This window comes from Otolemur garnettii, unplaced genomic scaffold (assembly GCF_000181295.1).
Source record: "Otolemur garnettii isolate 467f Iridium unplaced genomic scaffold, OtoGar3 scaffold00131, whole genome shotgun sequence".
Taxonomy (NCBI): Eukaryota; Metazoa; Chordata; class Mammalia; order Primates; family Galagidae; genus Otolemur; species Otolemur garnettii.
The window spans coordinates 4992104-4999156 of record NW_003852526.1 but is presented as its reverse complement, the minus strand read 5'-3'; positions in this window follow the sequence as shown (position 1 = coordinate 4999156).

Below are 7053 nucleotides of genomic sequence, written 5' to 3'. Positions count from 1 at the left end.
AAAGTCAAAAACCACTATGCTAGAGCCACAGTGAGTGATCAGCTGCTGTTTTTCATTCTCAGCTGACTTCCCATGCTCCATTTGTCCTTTTTTCCCCTTATAGAAATTCCCAGGAACTCACCTCATTTTCCTTTCTTTGGTCACTAGCAAAAGTACTTCTCTCCCCGGGAATCTTTGTACTAAGCATTGATTGTACTAAGAAAGATGGTTGGTTGGCCCTAAAGACAAACATACGGGCTCTTAATGTTGCATTAACTGCTCTCACTAGTATGTACCAGGCTGTCAAATAAAACAATTCTGAAGAAGTTGCAAAATCCAAGATACACCTACAGATATGATCCTGAGCCTAAAGTTTCCAATTCCCTTCACATAAGAAACCTAGAATGAACTTAACTTCTCTGCTAGTCCCAGATTTCCAAAAGTTCATTTGTCTTGTATTCGAAAAGGCCTTTTCTTCAAACTTAATCTATAATTCTGGCAGAAAAAAATAGATTATACCCAACAGTTAATCTGCATCTCTGAAAACTCCTGGGTGTTTTCTGCTAGCCTGCTAGGTCACTTCCTTGGCTGACTTCTAGAGGAGACAAAGAGTCCCATGGGTCCCATGTTCTTTAAGTTGTAGCAAAAGGTCTATGACAGCTATACCTTCCTTAATAAGGTGATTTATTTTCACATTAACCTTCTGATATTAGGGGTGAAATGGGTGTAAGGGAAAGGGAGACACTCCAAATTGTGACACAATTTAGCCTCTTCAATGTAGTGCTCCACAATGTTTAGTTTAAATCATTTTTCTTTTTTTTTTTTTCTTTTTCTTTTTTGAGACAGAGTCTCACTGTGTTGACCTGGGTAGAGTGCCCTGGTGTCACAGCTCACTGCAACCTCCAGCTCTTGAACTGAAGTGATTCTTTTGCCTCAGCCTCCCAAGTAGCTGGGACTATAGGCGCCTGCCAGAATGCCCAGCTACTTTTTAGTTGTAGTTGTCATTGTTGTTTGGCAGGCCCAGGCTAGATTCAAACCCTCCAGCTCTAGTGGCTGGCATTCTAACCGCTGAGCTACAGGCACCAAGCCTAAATCATCTTTCTAATGTTTATCATTACTTGTTCTTTTTTTAATTTTTTTCAGACAGCGTCTCACTATGCTACCCTCAATAGACAGCCATAGCTCACAGCAACCTCAAACTCTTGGGCTTAAGCTATTCTCTTGCCTCAGCCTCCCAAGTAACTGAGACTACAGTTGCTTGCCATGATGCCCAGCTGTTGTTGTTGTTGTTGTTGCTGTTGTTGCAGTTGTCATTGTTGTTTAGCAGGCCGGGGCTGGGTTAGAAACCACCAGCCTCAATATATGTGGCTGGAGCCCTAACCACCATGCTACAGGTGCCAAGCCATATCATTACTTGTTTAAGAGAAAAACTACGAAAACAGCATCTCATTCTTTATAGTTTTTCTAAACGTTAAGCCTTAAAAGTAGTTATCATTCTTTAATCTGCAAACTGACAACTTAGAAGCAACAGCATTGACACTACTAATGAAAGATCAGAATAGAATGATGAATAATTTCATAGAATGTAAGCTTCTGACTGGGATGGTGGCTTACACCTATAATCCTAGCACTCTAAGAGATGGAGATGAGAGGCTCCCTTGAGCTCAGGAGAGAAGAAAGAGACTTCCCTGTATCTAAAAAAAGAAAGGGAAGGGAAGGGAAGGGAAGGGAAGGGAAGGGAAGGGAAGGGCAGGGCAGGGCAGGGAAGGGAGAGAAAGAAAAGGCTCGGCACCTGTGGCTCAAGTGGCTAAGGTGCCAGCCACATACACCTGCATTGGCGGGTTCAAATATAGCCCAGACCCACCAAACAACAATGATGGCTGCAACCAAACAATAGCCAGGCATTGTGGCAGGCGCCTGTAGTCCCAGCTTCTTGGGAGGCTGAGATAGGAGGATTGCTTGAACCTAGGAGTTTGAGGTTGCTATGAGCTAGGCTGACACCAAGGCACTCTAGCTTGGGGCAAAAGAGTCAGACTCTGTTTAAACAAAAAAACAAATGCATGGGCGGCATCTGTGGCTCAGTGGTTAGGGCGGCGGGTTCCAACCCAGCCCCAGCCAAACTGCAATAAAGAATAGCCAGGCACTGTGGCAGGCACCTATAGTCCCAGCTACGTGGAAGGCTGAGGCAAAAGAATCTCCTAAGCCCAGGAGTTGGAGGTTGCTGTAAGCTGTGATGCCATAGCACTCTACTGAGGGTGATAAAGTGAGACTCTGTTTCTAAAAAAAAAAAAAACAAAAAACTGCAAACTTCTTTCAAAGCTAATTTAAAAGTTATTAAATTGAGAGAACATAGAAATTTAAGATTTATTTCCCTCAGGTGGCGCCTGTAGCTCAAGCGGCTAAGGCCACATACACCCACAGCTGGTGGGCTTAAATCTGGCCTGGGCATGCCAAACAATGACAACTACAACCAAAAAATAGCCAGGCATTGTGCTGGGTGCCGGTAGTCCCAGCTGCTTGGGAGGCTGAAGCACTTAAGCCCAGGAGTTGGAGGTTGCTGTGAACTGTGACCAGCACTCTACCCAGGATGATAGCTTGAGGCTCTGTCTCAAAAAAAAAGAAAAGAAAAGAAAAGAAAAAAGATTTCTTTCCCTCACCAGTAATAAATATTAATATTTACTAATCACTAGTGCAAAATAACTAAACGATACCTTATGAAATATTTTTGCAGTGCTTTTAAAAGATATTTACAAGTGGGGGTGAGGGTAGAGACTGGGTTTGTTACAGGCCATTGCCTTTTACAATGGCGATGAAGTCAGTCTGCCTTCTTCCTAATGTTCGCGCTGTGGAAAAAACTTTCTACTCTTTGAGTCCATTCAGGTGATTGTTCTCAAGAAGGCTTTAAGTCTAGGGCAAGAATACTTGGAATTAATTCAGGAATAAGGCTCACTCATTCCATAACATGTGGACTTTTGTAAATAAGCCTTGCTCAATTTTGCTGGTCACATCACAATTATCAGCACCATCCTCCCTATGTCACCCTCAGTAGAGTGCCATGACATCATAGCTCACAGCAATCTCAGACTTCTGGGCTCAAGTGATCCTCTTGCTTCAGCTTCCCGAGTAGTTGAGACTACATGCACCTGCCACAATGTCTGGCTATTTTTAGAGATGAGATCTCACTCTGGCTCAGGCTGCTTTCCAACCTGTGAGCTCAGGCAATTCATCAGCCTTGGCTTCCCAAGTGCTGAGATTATAGGAGTGAGCCACCACACTCAGCCTTAGGATACTTAAAATTTAGTGCCCCTCCTAAGACTCTTTAGCTTATCTAAAGAGTCTTAAGCATATTTAATGCAATCCCAATACATACATATTATAATGTATTTTCCAATGTATTTTCCTCCTTCCTAATCAAGTTTAGTCTTGCCTAGGGACTTTAGAACTAGCTCTGTCCTCTCTAGAATGTTCTTGCCCAGTTCTTTATTTAATTGGCTCCTCTTGTTATTCAATTCTCCATATATGGGCCGGGCGTGGTTGCTCACACCTGTAATCCCAGCACTTGGGAGGCTGAGGGTGGATTGCCTGAGCCTACCAGTTGGAAACCAGCCTGAGCCAGGGGAGACCAGTCTCTGAAAAATAGACAGGTGTTATGGCGGGGGCCTGTGGTCTCAGCTACTTGGGAGCCTGACACAAGAGAATCACTTAAGCCCAAGAGTTCGAGGTTGCTATGAGCTTTGATGCTCGGGCACTCTACCAAGGGTAAGAAAGTGAGGCTCTATCTCAAAAAAAAAAAAAAAAAATTCTCCATATGTTATTTTATCTTCTGAGAGCCTTTGCCTGATCACCTAATCCAAGGTTCTCAACCCTCCTAATGCTGTGACCCTTTAAACAGTTCTTCACAGTTGTGGTGACCTCCAACCATAAAATTATTTTCAGTGCTACTTCATAACTGTAATTTTGCTACTGTTATAAATCATAATGCAAATATCTGATATGCAGGATGGTCTTAGACGACCCTGTTAAAGGGTCATTGGACCCCCAAAGGGATCACGACCCATAGGTTGAGAACATCTGAAATCTAAAGTTTCAACCCAGATGCTTTCTATTCCTCTATTACCCTATGTTAGTTTCACCCAGCACTGGTCTTGTCTAAAATGATTTGATTTGGCTCGGCACCCTTAGCATAGTGGTTACAACACCAGCCACATACACCCAGGGTGGCGGGTTTGAACCCAGCCCCAGCCAGCTAAACAACAATAACTGCAACAAAAAATAGCCCAGCATTGTGGTGGGCACCTGCAGTCCCAGCTACTCGGGGCAAGAGAATCACTTCAGCCCAAGAGTTTGAGGTTGCTGTGACCTGTGACACCACGGCACTCTACCAAGGGCAACATAGTGAGACTCTGTCTCAAAAAAATTAATCAATTAATTAAAAGGATTTGATTTTTTTTGTTTCTCCTTTTGCTAGAGTAAAGTTTCCTATGCTTAGGATCCTCATCTGTCTACTTACAGCTATTTCCTTAGCATTTATAATTGTGTCTGAGAAATAGTAGGTGCCTCAGTAAATATTCCTGACTACCTTTCAGAAAAATTTATGGATTTGCCTTCTTTCTATCTGATCCAGTTTGAGTAATTAACATAAAACATCAAATATGAAGCCAGTAGAGATCTGATGCATGCACACATAGGAGAAAAACTCATTTCAATTCAAGTTGGGGTGCTGTCACCAAACAGGCACGGACTGGGGGGTTTGGCACACCTTTTGTGTGGGGGACATAACTGCAAGAGGGACTCTACCTAACAAAATCAAATATTTTAATCTGGTTGTTTATACCCTCATATTAACCTGAAATGAATTTACTTTTCAGAAAAATTAATAAGCAAATAAAACATCAATAAACAACATAATGTTTTAAATATATCATTGCTTTTAAAAAAACTTGAAAATTATAATTATTCAATAATGAAATATCAAATATGGAGGTTGATTTGCAATTTGAGGATTTTCACCCTCAATGTAAGAGAATAACAAAAAATAGATTGAACCTTTGATGCCATTTTAATTTCTACAAGTGAGATGAAAACTCAGATTGGATTCACTGTCTTGGAAAGATATCCCAGGCATGGTGATACAGAATATTGGGGGGAGGGCGTCAAGAATAAAAATTCTGACATAAAAGTCATCTTAAAATACTGTAGTTTTGGTGCCTGTAGCTCAATCGCTAGGGCACCGGCCACATACACCAGAGCTGGTAGGTTCAAACCCAGCCCAGGCCTTAACAATAATTACAACTACAACAAAAAAATAGCTGGGTATTTTGGCGGGTGCCTGTAGTCCCAGCTACTTGGGAGGCTGAGGCAAGAGAATCCCTTGAGCCCAAGAGTTTGAGGTTGCTGTGACCTGTAACACCACAGCACTCTACTGAGGGCGACATAGTGTGACTCTATCTCAAAAAAAAAAAATATATATATACATATAGATACTGCATAGAACATTTTATAAGTACATTTATCTCAAAAAAAAGTGTTATAATAATCATGGATGTGTAACTGATTACCAAGATATTTCACTGTTTAGTATCTGAAAGAAAACTGTTTGTTTTGACTTGTAAGCACTGCTGCTGACTATCAGATAAACTAGGTTGGGTGTTCTGACTTATGCCAATAATCATGGCACTCTAGGAGGCCCAAGCAGGAGGATCCATCCCCAGAACGCAGTGTTTGTTTTGACTTGTAAGCACTGCTGCTGACTATCAGATAAACTAGGTTGAGTGTGGTAACTTATGCCTATAATCATGGCACTCTGGGAGGCCTAAGCAGGAGGATCCATCCCTGGAATGCAGGAGTTCAAGACCAGCCTGAGCAAGAGCCAGACTCCATCTCTACCAAAAATAGAAAAATTTGCTATGTGTTTTAGCAGGCATCTTTAGTCCCAGCGACTCATAAGACTGAAGCAGAAGGATGGCTTGAGCCCAGACGTTCGACGTTGCTGTGAACTAGGCTGATGCCATGACACTCTAGCTTAGACAAAAGAGTGAGACTGTCTTAAAAAGGAGGGGGGGGGCCAATGCCTGTGGCTCAGTGCAGGGGCGAAAGCCCCATATACCAAGGGTAGTGGGTTCAAACTGCAAAAATAATATAACCAGGTGTTGTGGCAGCTCCCAGCTACTTGGGAGGCTGAAGCAAGAGAGTCGCCTAAGCCCAGGAGCTGGAGGTTTCTGTGAGCTGTGTGATGGCACAGCACTCTACCAAGGGCGATAAAGTGAGACTCTGTGTACAAAACAAAAGACAACCTGATAAACCAACCATAGCAATCTTTGGAAGGAGACAAATTTGCTATATGTTATACTGTAATCCACTGCAATGGAGTTAATATACCATTTAAGTTTCTATAAACTACCACTTTCTCACATTCTTAATCACTTTATTCCCAGCTGCATATTCCACATCTGTTTAGAGGAGGATTTTATTTTTTAAACTGTATCTCTGGTTTTCACATATAACACGACTCATTTTGGGGTGCTATGTTCCTGCTCCTTGCAGAAAGCTGAAGAGCTCATCTGCCACTTGAACTTTTGTTTAGCTTGCTAGGTATTTAGGTTGGTTATAATGTGCCAGATGTTATTCAGTTGGCAAAACAGTGCTTTCCTACCCATCTGTGTGCTGATCTCTCCATTTAATTCTCCAGCTGTATTGCTCTCTGCCTTCTTGTATAAACAGCAACACTGAAATATCCCCCCAAGAAATGCCCCACTTCTTCTTTGGTTAAAAGCATCCTTGGCTACAAGGACCTTGAGGTCATGTGTGCTTGCCTCCCTTAAGATTCCTGTTTTTTTCACATGGTATTAAAAACATCGCAGTTGCAGTACAGCCATCCCATCTGTGAGGGTGAGACTGTTCTGAGTCACCTGAGCTTATAGCTTCTAAATTCTGCTAAGCACGAGGAAGAGTTAGAGCAAAGATGGCTACTTTTTCTGAAGAATGCACATAAATTATTTATGCAAACTAAGAGCAAGTCATGGCTCGGTGCCTGTGGCTCAAGTGGCTAAGGCACCAGCCACATACACCTAAGGT